Consider the following 19811-nt stretch of genomic DNA (forward strand, 5'->3'; position numbering starts at 1 on the left):
TTGCAGCACAATCTTAGGCATTTTACTCAGTTCTCAACATGTTCAATGCACCTTACTGCCAAGGAAGTTTTTTATAAAAAGGGTCAGTAGCCCTAAATTGCCGGAAGAAAACAAAGGTATGCCATTATTATACTTGGGCAGCAGGTGGCAGTGTTTGTTCACAATTACCATTCTACAGGAAACCTCCTAAATCAGCAGTCAGCTTCGGAGAAAAGCATCCTGGTAGTGGGAGCAGGAGGGGGATACATTTTAAAACAGTTTTCTGAATTTCAAACCCTCAGGTACCAAAGCTTGGAAGCTAGTGTTCTACCATCCAAATAAGATACTTGTGGTTTTGGAGACCATGTGCTTCCCCTCCAGCCTAGGAGAAGGGAGGGTTAGCAATAAGGTGGCATTACAGTGTTGCAGTGGGAAAACAAGGTACCTGGTTGGAAGGAAGGGAACTCCATGTCTCTCCGCAGCTCCAATATTTTCAACTAAGAACAACCTTCTCCCATCATTATTCCCAGCTAGAGGCAAGCTCAAATATACACGCATTTGTTCATGTTTGTTCCTTACTTCTCTGTTCTCTTCTTCCCCTCTAGCTTTTGCCTTTCCCACTCCTCCATGAAGGTAAGCGGAGATTCATTATTATTTATTTACACTTACAAAACTCTAAAGCAGGGCCAATGGAAGGGCCAATGGAAGCTGGATTTTCCAGCAACACCTGGAGAACTACAGTTTACCCATCCCTGCACCATGAACATGGTACCATGGCTTGCTTTGCCCTAAGTTGACATAGCAGTGAACTGGGGTGAAACTCACATGCAGTTATAACAATGGGGGACGGGACGTTGGCGTCTTTTGCAGCAAATATGTCCAGTCTGGAAGTAGTGTCTGTTTAAACACCTGTGTGTACAAGTCTGAGAAACCTGACCAGAGATGTGGGCGCCCAAGTGTAAAAATTCAACAGGTGAAAAGCAGCTGCAGAAGTTGCCATTTCTTACTGCCAGGGCAGGGGAGAAAAAGACAGCAACCCAGCACAAATCTACAGCTACCACTTTCTAGCAAAGCAATTTTCCTTCTCTTGAGGGGCTGAGTAACGAAGGCGTAAGTGGGAGCTGCGGCAAAATGCCACAGTGACTAAGTGCTCCCACATTCAAATTCCTAGCCAGCCAGTCACGTCCAGGAGACTCCGTTCTGTTTCACTGCAGTTGAAAAAGTCAACAGTGGCCCCCATTTTCATTGGGACTGTGGCACATGGGGAGTGGGGAGTTACATTAAGAGGTTCTGATCAGACCCAGAATAATGTCTTATTCTGCCAGGGGTGGGGGTTAGGGAGGAATCCTCCCACTCGCTTTCCTCTGCAGGATTACTTTTTTCTTTCTTCTCTACACCCCACTCCTTCTCCCCACTTCCACTTTACCCTTACCACAACCCTGTGGTTACGCTGAGAGACTAACTGGCCCAAGATCTCCCAGTGAGTGTCATGGCCAAGTGGGGATTTGAACCCTGGTTTTCCAGGGCCCCAATCTAACATTCTTGCCACTACACTCCTGCCGGCTGCCAGTTTCTGACTTTGACAGGTGTGCCTGGAGTGACCGTCTCTTCCGCAGGCTGACTTGACTGGGTGCAGAGAGTCTTGGGTGCCTTTTCAAGCCTATGCCGCTACTTTCCCCTTTGACTATTTTTTCTCATTAAGCCTTCTAGTGCTACTTTTTTTGGGGGGGGAGGGAGACACCTTTCTTTGAGCCCGCATTAATTAGTTTCAGCTGTCACCCAGATCCTGGTTCTTCAATTACTCTCTGCAGCTGCTTTCCCCAGAGGTTTAACAACTCGTAGTTTGCAGTGACCACAAATGTCCACTTCTTTCAAAGGCAGACTTTATTTAGCGCTCTGAATGTGTAGAAGCAGTCTCATGAATGGCTCAGTGCTCGCAAATGTTACCTGAAAGACCACCTGCCCTGTAAGACCACTTGGATCAGCCTTTGAGAACCTGCTGTCCTCCAGATTGCAACTCCTATCAGCCCCAGCCAGTCGTCAGGGATGATGAAAGTTGTGGTCCTAAACACCTGGAGGTCACCAGGGTGGTGAATAATGACAGACATCATCTTGGGAAATACTATTCATGGTATCACACCCTACAGAATACTGTACAAGCGTGATCCTGCAATGGGCACCTTCTCTTATTGCCCCTGTGTGATGGAATGTCCTACCCTCTTGCCATAGGTGAAGCAGCAATCATCAGTTTCTTTGGGACATCTAGTAAAATAGGACTGGACTCTTGATTTTATTTGTATGGATTTCCTGAATTCCTGCTTTCATGCCAATGCTTTACTGCTTTTACCTTTTGTTTCAATAATAGTGATGACTGTTTTCATGTTTTAAATCTGTTTTGAGATCTAAAATAAAAATTAAATGGTTTACAAATGCTATAAACAAACGTACCTGTGTATATTGAGCCTAAGTAGAAGCTCCTTGGAAATCAGCAAGGAGCCATTTCTCGGTGGCAGAGAGCGTGATTTGCTTGCAAAAGGTTCCCTGCTCAATCCCAGGCTTCTCCAGTCCTCAGGGATGGCTCAAACAGCAGGTCGGGTGAAAAACTGCTCAAGACTCTGGGAAACTGCTGCCATCTACTGCACTGTCAAATAAGCTGCTTATACAACATGCCTTTAAAGTGCATCCGGCCCCCCCAGTATCACAGGAACTGTAGTTTCTTATGGGTGCTGGGAATCATAGCTCTGAAGGGGTAACTACAGTTGCAGGGGTTAGGTGCTCTAAACGTACGATAGCATGTATACAGCCATAGTCTGACATCTTCTGATTTTCAACGCATGTTCTAATCACGATTTAAGAAAAAGGCTGAATCTCTTATGGGTGTGTATGTGTTGCAAAATGGTTCAGTTTCCCTTCAAATAGTTCAGCTTCTCCTTTTTCAGCATACAGTATATTAATTTTCAGTCTCTGGACTTGCATTGTCTTCCAGACATCAAATATAACCATAAAAGCCCCTCATCATCATCATCATCATCAAAGTAGCCCAGTATGATTTAGGGATTCTAATGAAGCTAGAAAGCAATGGATCACAAGTAGTATAGCATCCAGAACCATGGAGATCAGTGGTCTATATCCAGATGTCCCGGTGCCTAATGCCCCCTTAGAATTATTAAGTTTCCCCAAGACAAATTGTCTAGGTATTGGGCTGCATTTCAGCTCCGTGAACTTCTGGAGGGGCACATCCGCACCAATTAGCCCTCACCCCATCTTACGGCTGTTTCACACATTACACAGAAGCAAACCCAGCTTTGCCATCAAGGGCTTACTTATCAAGGAGTTGTGGCCAATCCTCCGCCCTGACAAGTGTATCTACATGATTGCAGATGTTTGCAAACATGATGTTGTCACATTACGCTTTTTAGGCGTGCCTGAAACGTAATGTCTGAATGGGCCCTTACCATTCAAGTCATCTGAAAACTGCAATGTCCCTGCTCTTCCTCTTTCCTGTCCCTTCTCTCCACCCCCCCACCCCCCACCCCATCTGAAGCAACAGAAGAGAACAGCAGGCCAGCACCAAGTCACGATTGTTGTTGGGTGTTGACGAGAATAAATGGAAAGAAAGAGGGAGAGTTGTGAAGAGGTCATTTTAGAAGCTCTTTCATCCCCCCCCCAGAAGGAAGTTAGAAAAGCAGGGTCCTCAATGCGGCATTGAAAGCAAGGGAGGATAATGTGTGCCTGGCTGCGGCAAGGAATCCAGAGTGCGAACTGCAGTGTCTTAATTATCAGTCAACAATTGCTCCTTTCAGGGTGGAACATATGGTAGGTGGTTTGCTTAAGAAAGAAGAAGAAAATACTTTAGAAACTTAAATGATGTTGGGAAAATAGTCGAAATTGCTTTAAAGGGATTGTGAAGGGGGAGGCGGCATGCTCAGGGTGCAACTCCCTCACGAGTCAGCTGGGCTAGGGTTTGTTTTGAAGGCGTTGCTCCCACCGCATGTGACCGGGATTCGCTTGCTTGCTTCCTAAGCAGGTCACTTCTGGGGGAATGTCCTGTCCTTGCAGCCAGACCTTTTGAAGCAATCATAGGAGCAGCTCCCAGATGGACCCGTGAACAGAACCCTCCATTTCTGCTGTGTTTTTTGCTTTTGGAATACAAGGTTGCTTCTACTCCAAATAACTATACTGGCATGAGGTGAACAAATGAGGAGCCAGGCCAAGCCATGGAACAGGTTGGAATTTCAGCTCACCAATTGTTTAAGTCAGCACTCATGCTCAAATCAGTTTGCTTCTGCTAATATTAAAATAAGTTCGGTGCATTTCATCTTTGGCAGAGTTCATAATAAGGTGGGGCAAAGGAGTGGCAGACATCCTCACAGAGTGAATTCAGGAATTCCAGTGTAACAACTTCTACAGGTGTTTCAGCCTGTTGCAGGAGGCAAAGCATATCGTGACACCATAACAACTAATAAATCTGTTGTCTTTAAGTGACGCAGGACATAATGTTGGTTTTTAGAGGAGCGTAAAACTCCATTTCTGCCTCATTCTATCTGCAAACACATGAGAAGGGGCAGAGGTGAAATGATGCAATGTCTTTGGCTTGTTCCTCATGGGAATGCAGTGTAGGCCAGAAAAATAACTGGCTAGTTTTGTGCCTTCCACAGCGGCCTCAGCTGCAGAAGTCACTGGGTGAAGGTTTTCACAACATGGAGAAAAAGGCTATCCTCTTCTGCGCACAGGGCTGGCTCTACTGTAAGGCAATATGAGGCATCTGCCTCAGGCAGCAGATGCTAGTGGGTGGCGAGAAGGAACAGTAACTGCAGCACCCTAGCCATTTCTTCTGAGCCTTCCCGTTGTTGGAGAACAGAGAGGTATGTGTCATGCTGCCAGGCCTGTGCTCCCAGGTTCCTTGCAGGCATGGCAGATGCCAGTGTTGAAGGAAGATTAAGCCACTTGTCCAGTCAGCTTCTGTACACAGATCTGGGGGGGTGCCATCTTGTCATTTGCCTCAAGCAGCAAAATGTCTTGGGCTGGCCCTGGCTGCACACTGGACTACTATTGAAGGCAAAAGAAACTGTCTCCCATTCTAGTCAGACTATTGGTCTATGGAGCTCAGTATTGTCTCCACTGATTGGCAGCAGCTCTCCAGAATTTTGAGCAGGAGTCTCTCCCAGTATTGCTTGGAGATGCCAGGGATTGAACCTAGTGCATTCTGCATGTGAAGCAGATGCTCTACCACCGAACTACGACCCATAGTTTGGTACAGCGCCGAATTGAAAAAAGGGGGCAACTCTTGAATCCAGATTCTACCTTACAACTGATTTTTTTATTATTAAAAAAATAATTTAAAAAGTGTCCAGTAGCACCTTATAGACCAACTAAGTTTGTTCTGGTATAAGCTTTTGTGTGCATGCACATTTTGACTGCGTCAGACCAACACGGCTACCTACCTGAATCTACCTTACAACTGTTTCTCTTTTTCTCCAGCACTAATGGTCACTCAAAAACTAGGAGGGGAACCACATGAGGGAACAAAAAAAGAACATAGCAGTAACCCAACAAATTTATTTGCATGTCTGTCACCTGGAAAAAGCTGGTTTTAAGAAAAGGAAATGCCACGACTGAGCTAAAGTCTGTTTGGAAGTTTTTGTCCCTGCCGTCCCAAATATATTGAAGCTAGAATTCTATGCACGCTTACTGGGTAGTAAGCCCCGCTGAACACAAAGGGGCTTGCTTCCTAATAAGCTCACACAGGATTGGTCTGAACAAGTGTACTGTGGTTTCCTGAGGGTGGGGGAAGAGAGAGAAAATGAGATTGTTCCTCGAGCCAGTGGTTCTCAAAGGGTGTGGTGTACCACATTGGGGTGGCAGGAATGGATGACAAGTGCGGCAGGAAGATTCAAGGACAATTTAAGAAACATTTAAACATTTAAGTGTAGAATAAGATAGTATCAAAATAGTTTTTTATATATAAAAGCAGAAACAGTATCCACACTTCTCTTCAAGAGTATGGGCTATTCTTCTACAGCTCCCCACAACATGGTGTGGTGAACAGGGATTCTCAACCGTGTCCAATAGGAAAGATCAGAAACGAGAAAGGCTTTTTTGTGTTGAGGAGATGAGAGTTCGTTTGTATCAAATAAGACCTAATGTAAATGAGATTACCCGGAAAAAGCCAAGCCTAAAATCCTCACCAATAATAAGCATAGAAGAGCAGATCCAATGCAACACCATCCCATTCAAGGCCCCAAAGGCTTGAGCGAATAAAAATGCTTTTGCCAGGCAAGCCTCCCTGGGGAGAGCATTCCACAAGTGGGGAGTCACCACCGAGGAGTCTCTTCTTGTGTTGAAACCCTCCACGGCTGCCTCGGAAGGGGGCACACGGGGGCTGACTCTCAGGCCAGGCAAACTATGTAAATCTAGCACGGCCACCTGTTGTAGATGCTTTAGTTGAGATTCCTGCATTGCAGGGGGTTGGACTACTAGATGACCCCCGGAGTCTCTTCCAACTCTACGAGATTCTATTGAAGTGTTTTTTTTCCAAAGCCTGCCTCTCTTTAATGGAGGACACACAAGCCACCACCTGAAGTAGCCCAATGCATGCTCTTACCTGAAGAGTTAACCCCATGTACAGCCTCTTTCAGAATGGCTTCTCCCAGGACCTCACCAGAACAGTCTATCAGCACCTCCAAGCAGTCCCACCTACCAAATATAAATGCACACACATTAATGCCTAAGTCATGCTCTAGCCTATGTATTATTTTCAGAAGCAAATTATTTCACCACTTAAACAAGGGCTGCATGTGCCCCACGCATTTAAAACACACGACTTCCCCAAAGAATCCCAGGAATGGTAGTTTGTTAAGGGTGCTGGGAACTGCAGTCCTGTGAGGAGGGCAAACTATAGTTCCCAGGATTCTTTGGGGGAAGGCATGGGCTTTACATGTGCTTTGAATGTATGGGGTGTACACAGCTCATGTTCTTCCACTAGTCTCCTCTCCAACCTGCTGTGGGACAAAATGACTTTGGACGGCTAATGGAATGCAGGAAACCAATGGGGGAATAGGGCCAGAGGCACAGTGGCTCATTCAGAGCCTCAGAACATAAAAAGGTACTTGTTTTATGAATGTGCACCTGACAACCCAATACTTGTGCCAGCTTGAGGCTTCACACACATCAAAGGTGGCTTCCAAACAACCATCACTATCTCTGTCAGCTGCTTGTTCCAAATTATCTCACTATCCCAGCATAGGCTGGGAACTGGGTCAAGAGCAATCTGCAGGGAGTGTTTGACCTTTCGGTTCCAGTAGCAGCCCCTCATGCACTGCCCCTCATCCAAACACATGTTTGGATGACCCCCATATTCCTACATGGATTCATTGCACCCACAAACAACTGCTGTGACACTGCAGGTTGGATGCTGCTGCAGCTGCAAATTGCAACCCAAAGCAACTGCAGGGTCCCAGGTTGGGGAAGGCTGATATAACAGGAGAACCACACCATGCACACTTCTGATAATGCCTCATGTGTGTGCCTGTAACTTAGTACACGGTAGGGAGACTCTGGCCTTTCCAATTGTTGGACTTCCATCAACCCCAGGCAGTATGGTCAATGGCCAAGGATGCTGGGCGTTGTGGTCCAGTGATATCTAGAGTGGCGCATGTTTCCCAATCCTGCTGCAATCAGTTGAAAGAGTATCACCAAAAGGGTTAGGATAGGAGTTTCCAAACTATGGTGCACAGACCACCATTTATTCAGGTGGTCTGTGAAGAACAGTGGGCACAGAGCATTAGATGTTCATATTGATTTTAGCTGTTTTTATTGCTTCTTTTCAAACTGTTTTTATTGCTTCTTTTAAAAGGGACCCAGGTGGCGCTGTGGGTTAAACCACAGAGTCTAGGGCTTGCTGATCAGAAGGTCGGTGGTTCGAATCCCTGCGACGGGGTGAGCTCCCGTTGCTCGGTCCCAGCTCCTGCCCACCTAGCAGTTCGAAAGCACATCAAAGTGCAAGTAGATAAATAGGGAACGCACCAGTGGGAAGGTAAACGGCATTTCCGTGCGCTGCTCTGGTTCCCCAGAAGTGGCTTTGTCATGCTGGCCACATGACCTGGAAGCTGTCTGCGGACTTACGCCGGCTCCCTCGGCCTATAGAGCGAGATGAGTGCCGCAACCCCAGAGTCGGACTCGACTGGACCTGATGGTCAGGGGCCCCTTTTCCTATTGCTTCTTTTATTCCTTATATTGCATCTATATTATTGATTGTTGTATTTTTTATCGTATTCTGCGGAATCCAAATGTCAATACGATAAAATACAAATAATTGAAACAAAAGAAGCAATAAAAATATATTTAGAAACCAGACAGCATCCAGCACAGAGCAACACAGTTGCAACAGCAGGCAGATAATTTTTTATGTGTTCTGCCAAGACTGCCTGCAATTTTCAAGTAGTCTCTGTGTGGGTGAAAGGTCTGGGAACCACTGGGTTAGGATATTTGTGTAACTGCAAAGACAATTTCATATTTACATGTTACATCTATTAGTGTAGGGTGTTTTTTAAGGGCTTAAATCTAAAAGGTTGCACACAATAAACTATATCATTTTCTGGGTTTGACAACAGGAAAAAACTATGGTACTCTACATAGCTCAGTCAGTAGAATCATGGGTTGGGTAAAAGATTCCTGTCTTGCAGGGGGTTGGACTAGATGACCCTGCTGACCCCTTCCAACCACACAATCCTATGATTCTACAAAGATGCTCTTATGCAGGTGCAAGATGAGCTTGCAGCATTCTCCAAATCTGGGAGAGTTGTGTACTGCTATTAACCAAATGAAAAACAACAAAGCCAGCAGACCTGACGGGATACCTGCCAAGGTCTTCAAAGTAGGCGGAATTGAACTTACACAACAACTCCACAAGCTCATCAAAAAAATCTCGGAGAGAGTGGAGATCCCAGCAGACTTTAGGGGTGCCAAAATTATCACTCTTTAAAAAAGGTGATAGAATGGATTGCAGAAACTTTCAAGGCATCTCTATTAGCTGTGGCTGGCAAAATTCTTGCAAGGATCTTAGCAAACCATCTCCTAACAGTATCTGAGGCTACCCTACCTGAATCCCAAAATGGTTTTTGACCTTCTAGGGGGGCAGTGGACAAGATTTTCACCGCTCGACAGCTTCAAGAAAAATGCAGAGAGCAAAACCAACCCCTGCATATGGCATTTATTGACCTGACTAAGGCCTTTGACATTAAATCATAATGCCCTGTGTACTGTCCTTCTGAAAATCGGCTGCCCAGTTAAATTTGTGAACATCCTTTGGCTCCTCCATGATAATATGACAGCAACAATTGCAGATAACAATGGCTCTCAAAATGAACCATTCACAGCGGCATCAGGTGTTAAACAGGGTTGTGTTATCACCCCAAATTATTTTCATTGCCATGATCCTACACTTTGTTGAAGGGAAACTCCCCACCGGAGTAGAAATCATATTATCAAACAGATGGAAAGCTCTTTAACTTGAGTAGGCTGAAAGCAAAGAGCAAGGTTACCATAACTTCCATCATAGAGCTTCAGTATGCTGATGATGACGTAGTGTGCGCGCACTCAGAGGATGACCTCCAAACCATCCTAAATATCTTCGCAGAAGCTTACAAAAAGCTTGGCCTATTGTTCAACATGCTAAAAACAAAAGTGCTGCACCATCAAGCACAAAACAACCCCTCTGGAACACCCAGACCCGGCGCACCCATAAAGGCGAACTAGGCGACGGCCTAGAGCGCCAGAATGCAGGGGGCGATGCTGTGTCTCCCCACTCACAAACGCTCTCTGCCACCGCCGCCGGTCTCCCCACCTCGGGTGCAGCTTGGCCGCCGCCGCAAAGCGAGAGCAGCTCGGAGTAGCCCTGCTGCTCACTCACAGCCAGGAAGAGCGCTGCGGCTCCGGCGGAGGCTGCCGGCCCAGCAGCAGCGGCTATTCCAGGCTCCATGGCAGCGGGGAATCAGGCAGAGGGCGGCGCGACTCCTGAGGCCGGGAGAGAAACTCCTCGGGGCGAGCGAGGAGCCTCTGAAGCAGCCCTGGCTAAACCGCAGCGCGAGCAAGCGGCGGTGGTAGTGGCGGCAAGCGCCCGCAGCCGAAGACTTCAGCTGTGGGCGCCGCCGCCCGCTTGCTCGCTGAGGAGCTCACAGCGTCCCCCCCATAGGCGGGAGGAGCGCGAGCCAAAAGGAGAGCTCAGCGCCCTCCCGCCCACGGAGGGGATGCTGTGAGCTCCCCAGCGACTGTAGTGAGCAAGCGGCGGCAGCCTTCAGCTATGGGCGCTGCCGCCGCTCACTCGCCGCCGCCGCCGCTGAGGAGCTCAAAGTGTCCCCTCCACAGGCGGGAGGGCGCCGAGCTCCCTTCTTGGCCTGCGCTCCTCCCGCCAATGGAGGGGACGCAGAGGCGGTGTTGTGCGTGCGCCATGACGCATGCGCCATGACACATGCGTCCGGGGGGCGCCAGAAGCTGTTTTTGCTTAGGGCGCAAAAAGCCCTAGCACCGGCCCTGGGAACACCACAAATCCAACTCAATGGTGTAACATTGGAAAGTGTTGATCACTTCTCCTACCCGGGCAGTTATCTTTCACAAGGGCCGACACTGATGCCAAAATCCAGCATCGCCTGAGTTCTGCGAGTGCAGTTTTCTCCCAATTGAACTTCAGAGTGTTTGAGGACTGGGACATTCTCAGGGAAATCAAAACGCTTGTTTACAAAGCTATTGTACTACCAACCTTACTGTATGCTTGTGAAACATGGACCACTTATAAACACCATCTCCAGCTCCTCAAAAGATTCCATGAATGGTGTCTCCAAAAAATTTACATACACTTGGGAAGATAGGTGAACTAATGCCAGTGTACTGGAAGAAGCAAAGATCTCCAGAGTCAAAGCAATGATTCTTCAACATCAACTTCGTTGGACTGGTCATGTTCGGATGCCTGATTATTGTCTACCAAAGCAACTACTCTATTCCGAACTTAAAATTGGAAAGTAATGCTGCTAGTTAACAAAAGAGGTTTAAAGACTGTCCCAAGGCAAATATAAAAGAATGTAGTATAAACACAGACTATTGGGGAACATTGGCCTGCGAGCACTCCAATTGGAGAGCAGCTTTTACCAAAGGTGTCATGGACTTTGAAGACGCTTGAACTCAGGATGAAAGGGATAAACATACTAAGAGGAAGGCATATTTGGCAAATGCTCACATTGATCAACTCCCGCCCAGAAACCTATGTCCCCACTGTTGAAGGACATGTGGATCCAGAGGTGGCCTCCACAGTCACTTACGGACTCACTGTTAAGACCAGGTTCATGGAAGACAATCTTACTTGGCTCCGAGTGCTCACCAATGACCCTGCTGGCCCCTTTCAACCATACAATCCTATGATTTTACAAAGATGTTCTTACACAGGTGAGTTATGGAAGGGGAAGCGAACTGGGGAAAGAGAAAAGGACAGTTGGGAGATCACATTTTAGGAAGTGGGGAATCTGTGGCTCTGCAGTTCCAATTGGACTGCAACTCCCTCCAACCTAGCCAATGCTCAGGGGTGCTGACCGTTGCAGTCCAGCAACACCTGCGCCCCCAGATTGCACCTAATTTTAACAGCGGGGATGGGACACGGGGGCAGATTCCAATGTAGCATAAGACAATGCATAAAGGAAGCCTTGCAGTGGAACTCCTTTCCTCTTCCAAGCAAGCTCCCCGGTCTTCAGCGGTGCGCCCTCGCTAGGACTGCAGCCTGAAAGCAGCTCAGGCCTGGGATGGGCGCACGTCGGGCGGGGAGAGGGGAAGGCAGTTCGCCGCGGCGGGCGGAGGGTTTCGACGTGACTCACCGCCCTCGGGGTCCATGGCCAGGCGGGTCCGGGGCGCAGCCGAGTTCTCCAAGGGCCTGAAAGGCGCCTCTCCCGGCTGGGCTGCGCGGCTGCTGCTCCTCTGGCTTCCCGGGTTCCTGTCACGACGGGCCCACTTGGCTTCGCGGGAAAGAAGCCTTTCCTCCCTTCGGCTGTAATACGAGCTCTTGCAGCCCGCCCTCTCCGACCGCACGACATGGTTTCCCCTCACGTGTTCCGCCTTCGGGTTGGCGACGCCGGACGCCGATCTATAATAGAGGGGAGAGGCGTGTGGGTTGCGTAGAGGCCTCTTGAAAGGCTCGGAATAGCAGCTGCGGAAAAGAACGCGTGTGTGGAAAAAATGCCGTGTTCGGTGTTGCTAAAGATCCCGCCAGCACTTGGGTTATCTCTGCCTCTTGACTGCACTGGGCCAAAGTTATAGGCAACAAAAAAACTTGCAAAACGGAGCAAAAGCTTGGCAAGTGCGGGATAGGATGCTGGACTAGACTAGCCTTTGGTCTCTTGTGTTTTCTGATAAGCAAACTTTAATGTTTTACTTATAATATTTAAAGCATGCTTTCCAGTCTTAAAAAGGCCCCAGTAAGCACTAACAATATGGGAGGTTGCCTGCTCTGGATGGGGTTGCAGTCCCTCCCTCTGAAGTTAGGGATAGCCTAACTTCTGCCATCTACCGTATGCCCTGGTAACCTCTGGGGTGGAATCTAGACCAGGGGTCAGCAAACATTTTCAGCAGGGGGCTGGTCCACTGTCCCTCAGAACTTGTGGGGGGCGGCGGACTATATTTTGAAGAAGAAGAAAAATGAATGAATTCCTATGCCCCACAAATAACCCAGAGATGCATTTTAAATAAAAGCACACACATTCTACTCATGTAAAAACACGCTGATTCCTGGACCGTCCTTGGGCCAGATTTAGAAGGCGATTGGGCTGGATCCGGCCCCCGGGCCTTAGTTTGCCTACCCATGATCTAGAAACATAAAAAACGCTGTGAAATTTTTTAAAGCGTTTAAAAATATATATTGAATTTGCCATGAGCTCACCATCGCCATCTAGTGTCACACTTGTATAATGCACTTAAAATGTTTTATTTGCAGCTGTATAGCTGAGTCTTAGGGTAAGATTACTGCAATGGATTATATGGGGGGCTGCCTCTGAAAACAGTTCAGAAACTTCAGCAAGCTCTGACAAGCAGCAGACCAATTTAGAGCTTTGATCGGTAAACACAACCAAGAATCTTGCAGCACCTTAAAGAATAGCAGACTTACTATGACATAAGCTTTCATGAACTACCGGTAGAATGCTCTTCTTCCAGCTGAAACGAAACCATGAAATCTTATGCCACAATAAATCTGCCTTTAAAGTGCCACAAAGCTATGTTGCTTATGGTGTGACACAAGCGCAGGTATCTTTCCTAATACCCTGTAACGCCTTCAAGTGTGGAACCTCTGAAACATGTAGCTAGTACAGATTTTTTTAAAAAATCTATTACAGAGGGTTGAGTTGCAAAGAGCACCTGAACGCTTGTATTCTAGGATATGCACACTGGAAGACCATTCAAATTCCAAGACTAATGTTAAACTGGAGTTGTGCAAGTGCCTTAATTTCACTGGAAACCCCTCTTAGGCCTTGTTCTCTTAAACAGCAGATGATGGGATAAACCTGTGTCTGAGCTGCTTTTCTTCCGACTGCAAGTGAGAGTTTGCATGATGGAATTAAGAGTAAAATAAAATCCATCCACTTAGAAAACTAGCCTACCAGTCAGGGAGAAGAGTAGATTAGAGCCTTTCCCCCTTGACTCCCAATCTTCTGTGTACAGAGATTTTTTTTTGGTACTCATGTGATCCAACACCTGTAGCATGAAGTGAATTAATCCTGCTTGTGAACAAGTTGCTTGTGAACAAGTGTTATGCTCAGCTGCCCCGTGTGGCGATCTGGGAGAACTACAACATAAAACCCCTTCCTTGTACTGTACTGTAGTGGCATATTTTTCTCAGGATATGGGCATAGCCCTGCCCACCCAGGCTGTCCATTGATCCCTCCTGGACAGGAGGGCTATAAGAGACTTGCTGTTTGGCCTAACACATTGCCTTTCTGTCTCTGTGCATCACTCAACTCCTGGCCTGCTTCTGACAGCGATAGCTTCCTATGGCTTTGCCTTGATGTTGCCGCATGAGCTGTGCAAGCCTAGCTGGCCACAAATTTTCCAACAAAAACTTAAGTTTTGTCCCTTTAAATATCCAAAATTGGGAGTAGAGTTGTGTAGTGGTTAGAGTGTAGGGCTAAGATTGTGTTGTTGAGCTAACATGCTATTGGTATCCATTGGGTGGGGGGTGGGGGCTACATACCGTCCCTTAGCAGAGATGCAAACCCTAGTCAACCCATGTTTGCAACTCCTTGGAGGGAGCTTCATGTTCACTTTTCAGGCCAACACTAGTCATGCATTATCCAGGAGTGTGAGTGAATGCATGTCTGTATCTAGCGGGTGGGTCAAGCCAGGAGCATTCTCAGAAGCTCCTTGAAATATTTAGTACTCATGCATACTGAATAACTGAACAGGACTCACGCCTCCTTTATTCTGGAAAATCCAGAGCACATCACTGCCAAACTGCTGCATGCCACTATCTTCCTGAAGGAGCGTCTCCACCCCCATTGTTCAGCCCGGACACCGAGGTCCAGCTCCGAGGGCCTTCTGGCAGTTCCCTCACTGCGAAAAGCAAAGTTACAGGGAACCAGGCAGAGGGCCTTCTCGGTAGTGGTGCCTGCCCTGTGGAACGCCCTCCCATCAAATGTCAAGGTAACAAGCAACTATCTGACTTCTAGAAGACGTCTGAAGGCAGCCTTGTTTAGGGAAGTTTTTAATGTTTGATGTTTTATCATTTTTAATATTCTGTTGGGAGCCATCCAGAGTGGCTGGGGAAACCCAGCCAGATGGACGGGATATAAATAAATTTGTTGTTATTGTTGTTGTTGTTGTTGTTGTTGTTAATTGGTGGGAGTAACGGTCTATGTAGCATAGTTGCCTTTCTGTATTGTGCTACCTGACTGCATCTCCATTGCAATGTCTTGCTACATGGTCCCTTCCCTCACAGGCCATATTCTGTGCCTTAAATGCTATCATATAAACAGTTCATTATCCCCTAAATGTCAGAGAGGTTGTGAAGCTCTTGGGTCATTCAGACACATGTGGTGGTGCTGTCTACCTATTGAAGCTTTTTGGGAGACAGAATTTGCCCCCTCCCCAAAAATGTGATTGTCGGCATCTTGATTTAGACCCAGTGATAGCTCTCTTGCCCCTAGAGAGTCATAGCTATCCAAATATTGTGCCTAAAGAATTAGTGGTGTTCTTATTATCGGCCGCTCAAATGAAAATTTCTGCTAACTGGAAAATGGGCTGGTCTCAATGTTGGCTAAACAGAATATGGGAAACAGCTCTCTCAAAGCATCTCACTCAAATGGGAGAGAAGAAAAGAAAAAGAAAATATGGAACACAATAAAAACAACAAAACTTCGCAGCACATAAAATAATAAACATCAACACATCCATTAAGCATTCTGATTGATACATGGCATCCAAATAGGTGTTCAAGCAAAGTTGGTGTTTATAAAGAGTATATTCAAATGTATTAAGAGTATTAAGAATGTCAGATCATTGTAAAATAGATAGTGGATATTTCATCCTGGAGAGCTGCCGCAAGTCGCTGTTGACAATACTCAGCTAGATGGACTAACTGTCTGACTTGGTTTAAGGCAGATTCCTATGTTCTCATGATACCTCCAGCTTGCAGTACAAGTCTCTTACGGGCAGCGGGCTCTGAAAATTCATATGTGCCATTGTCTCGCAAGCTGCTGAAATTGTAGGCAATATTTATGTCCTGCTCTTTTTACATACCTAGATCCTCAACACCTCCCATTCAAAAAGGGGTGTTTATGTAAGCTATATCTAAAACTAACCCATGTATTGTTGGGGGTATTTCTAGAAAAAGAGACTTGCTGATTGTTTGTGCATGCTAAAAGATATGTCTTATGAAATTCTGCTTTCAGCATAGGCAACTGCATTCTTTTATGAGGGTCAATGAGGTAGAGTATCACCCCAACTTCTGAAATAGCACATTGATCTTTTGAAGATATGCTTAAGGAACAGGTAGGAAATTATCATGCAGCGCACATATTATTCATGGCAGAATATTCATTTTAAGTGTGCTAACCTTACCTCACAGATACCAAGTCTGGGTAGTGCCCATATTTCCAAATCACTGGAGATTTCCATTATCAACCTGTTCATATTCAGTTTAGTCATTTGAAAAATGTAGAAACCAAAATCCCTAGATGTGTTTATGACTTCTGGACACCAGCAAAACCACTAGCTGGCATACAAAGTAGCTGATTTACACTTGCTCATGGGCAGTAGTAATTCGGTAACTTTTTCCACTCTCTGCACTCTGTGGCACTATCTTTCTCCGTACCACCGCAGGGCTATTTGACACTTCAGTCATGGCACTTATTTCCCGTCTGCCTACTGCACAGGTCTCTACAACCCATCCTTTCCTCTCTACAAACCACACACTGATACTGTCTTCCATCTGCATTATCACAGTTTCATCCATGCTTCCCTCTAAAAAGGTATAAGTACCCCTGGCCATTAGGTCCAGTCGCACATGACTCTGGGGTTGTGGTGCTCATCTCGCTCTATAGGCCAAAGGAGCCAGCGTTTGTCCGTAGACAGCTTCCAGGTCATGTGGCCAGCATGACTAAGCCGCTTCTGGCAAACCAGAGCAGTGCACAGAAACGCTGTTTACCTTCCCACTGGAGCGGTACCTATTTATCTACTTGCACTTTGACGTGCTTTTGAACTGCTAGGTGGGCAGCAGCTGGGACCTAACAATGGGAGTTCACCCCATTGTGGGGATTCGAACCACTGACTTTCTGATTGGCAAGCCCTAGGCTCAGTGGTTTAGACCACAGCACCACCCGAGTCCCATACGCTTCCCTCTAGATCCCCACTTTTCCCAGGTCACTCTGCACACCCTGTTCTTTTCTTCTTCCTTTAGACCACAGATAGGGAATCTGTACACTCCATATATTTTTGCACTCTGACGCCTATCAGCACCAGACAGCATAGTCAATGGTCAGGGATGATTTGAGTTGCAGTCCAGCAAAATCTGTGCTACAGGTCCCTTACTCCTAATTCAGACCGACTCCAAATGACCTGTTTGTTCAACATCGATCCTGATTTGTTGGCACAAAAGTTGCATGCTAGTTGGGCTACGACCGGTCCTTTTTTTTTTTTTAGCATTCATTCTGTTGTTGCTTTATTACAGGGTGGTTATATGCAGGCCCAGTTGCTAGCTAACCCCCAGGCATGTGTGTAGGTTGCCCAGGAAGACCCCAGAGACCTTTCTCTCTGTAGACGGCACTGTTTTCTCCTATGCTTTCTTTGGACTGTACACACAAAGGCCACTCTTTAAAAAGGGCCGAAGATTTACTGTGCCAGAATGCAACTGGCGGCGTTTTTATAACAGTCCTTTGCAGCTTTTCCTATTCAGTGAATTAGTGACTGATTATTCCAAAGCATTTTCAAGTTAGCTGAGTAATTAATTATTTCCCTTTTTAAAAACACCATAGATCTTTCTAACCGTGTGTGTGTGTGTGTGTGTGTGTGTGTACACAAAGTGGGAGATGGAGAGAGAAAGAGTCGGGTAAGGAAGGATATATTTTAAACCAGCTTTTCGGAGGCAAACCACATTGTTTCAGCTTGCGGGAAGCAACTGAGACAAAAAGGGGAGCTTTGCATATCTCACCTCTCTCTCCATTGGTTACATTGGAAACAAATGGGCCACTTCCCTTTTGATTAATGATCATTTCTGTATGAATGGGTTGATCTCACCACTGATCTCCTACCTAAACTTAACTTGTGGATATGATTGTCTCTCTGGATTGGATGAATTGCTCATCTTTTCTGCAGCAGTGACCCACTGAGGTGCTTCTAGAGCTGGGGTGGAGAGCCTGTGACTTTCCAAATGTTGTGGGACTCTACCATCAATCCCAACCAGCATGGCCAATAATCTTAAGCGATGGGAGTCGAGTCCTGGGTCAGCTCTCTCATGAAGCAACAGCCTCAGGAAGTTGATTCTGGGGTTGTAGGCAGCAAATAGTTGGGCATTTAAATGATTTGTTGCTGTGTTTTTTAATGTCAGGGAGCGAAAATAGGCATGTGGGATATTATACCTGAGCTGCTGAAAAAAACCCTCAACAAGCTTTGGGTCTATAAACCTCAGCTTGGGGAGAGGAGCCCGAGGCAGCCCTACCATGAGGCAAAATGAGGCAGCTGCCTCAGGCAGCAAACACTGAGGGGTGCAGAGTAAACAGAGCTGTTGTGTGCCCTGCAGCCTGCTTTATGTCTGTCCCTGAATGAGCCTGCTGCCCTCAATTGCAGTGGAAGATTCTCACTGCCAGTACTGAAGTAGGAGTCAAGTGCTGTCTAGCCATCTTCTGTACATGAAGCGGGGGACATTCCATCTTTTGCAACTAAGGGAGCAAAATGCTTTGGGTTGGGCTCCAACCGTATTTGTGGAAGTCCACAGGTTCACCACCCCTGAGGTCACCAAGGGTGACCTGCTGAATATCAATACAAGACACCTCCAGCAAATGCGCACAAACAGTTATTCAGATGTACTGTTTATGGGATGATTAACAGGTGTTGTATCTGCAGCCCCTCAGCCACTTGTACTACCTCATAGGGGTGGGGAACCTCAGCCTGAGGGCCAAATACGGCTCTGAAGGCCTCTCTGGACTTTTCCCAAGCCACAGCCCTTCTTCCCAGGCTCCAGCGCTCCCTGGTTCTGCTCCATGCACCCTTGAGTGCCTTGGCCTACTGGAAGTGTTCCCAAACTGTAACAATGTCCCTTGTTTGCCTGGGTAGAGAGAGGAATGTCCAGCCTTGTGTGGCTGGAATGTTGCCTATTGTACCCTGTTGCTCCTCCCACTTTTGCCTCTTTCCCCACCCACCACTGAAAAGTGGCCCCCGGAAGGTTGCTCATGAGGCAATGTGGCCCTCAGCTGAAAAATATTTTCCAAGGCTGGATCGAGACACATCAAAGAAGTGTTTCAGTTTAGAGCATTGTAAATTTAAACAGGGGAAACAAGTAGAGAAAAATGGGACTCCACATCGCCATCTGGTGGCACAATGTTATATCGCATATACAACACATATAAATCGCTTTTTCTTTACCAGTCTGGCTGAATCCCTATAATCAGTGCCACTGACATAACAGCAAGGTGACAAAGGAAGTCATTTGTGGACTGGTGCCATGCAGCACAAGCCCATAAATACATCAGGGGTAGATAACCTTTTTCAACCCAAGACTTATGTCCTTTTGTGGACAACCTCTATTTCACCTTCACTCCCTTTTTCTTTCCCCCTCCTCTTTACTTTTCTCAACTCTCTGTTGCACACTGTTCATCCCTACTTCTATACCTCCCCCTCTCCCTTATTTTGCAGCCCTCTTTGCAAACACACACACTGCCCTGAACCCCTGGCCTACCTGGCGGCAAGTCAGTATGCCAAGTTCCCAGTCCAGGGCCAATCTACATGTCCAAAGTCAAAAACCAAAGAACAGTCCCACAGAGATCCTGCAGGACCCAAGCTGAGATCCTTCCACAGGGGCAAATGAACGGACACAGCACCTCAGCTCTGATTCCCTTTTGTACTTTGCCTGCTGATTGCAGCATCTGGGCTTGACGAGGCAGGTGACCCTCACCTGCTCCAAGCCTACTCCAGTTGAGGAGTCACAACCTTTCTTCCAGAGCTAATGAGTCCCACCTGGCCACCTAGGGAGCTGGGCTATGGGCCCTTGCCTGCCTCTGCCTCCTAGAGTTGCTCCCTACACCTCAGAGCCTGCCGTGTCCATGGGGACAGGGGTTCCTCTGGCTCTGGTCCTGCTCCTCTGATTCCTGTGC

At 46.9% G+C, this 19811-nt stretch overlaps 1 protein-coding gene across 4 annotated transcripts in view; it reads right to left on the reverse strand.

Annotated features, from left to right (window-relative positions):
* The window catches only part of LOC118096106 (broad substrate specificity ATP-binding cassette transporter ABCG2), a 32541-nt gene extending 20469 nt beyond the window's left edge, over window positions 1-12072 (reverse strand). For 2 of the 4 annotated variants that reach the window (XM_035137398.3, XM_035137396.3), the window contains exons 1-2: window positions 11838-12072; window positions 6584-6675 (exon numbers count right to left, since the gene is read on the reverse strand). The gene's annotated coding sequence lies outside the window, so the exon portion shown is untranslated. The remainder of the gene's footprint in view (window positions 1-6583; window positions 6676-11837) is intronic. The other 2 variants (XM_088669539.1, XM_060274938.2) reach the window with 2 other exon arrangements.
* Window positions 12073-19811: the final 7739 nt, after the last annotated feature.

Source organism: Zootoca vivipara, chromosome 5 (genome assembly GCF_965207765.1).
Source record: "Zootoca vivipara chromosome 5, rZooViv2.hap1.1, whole genome shotgun sequence".
NCBI classification, from domain to species: domain Eukaryota; kingdom Metazoa; phylum Chordata; class Lepidosauria; order Squamata; family Lacertidae; genus Zootoca; species Zootoca vivipara.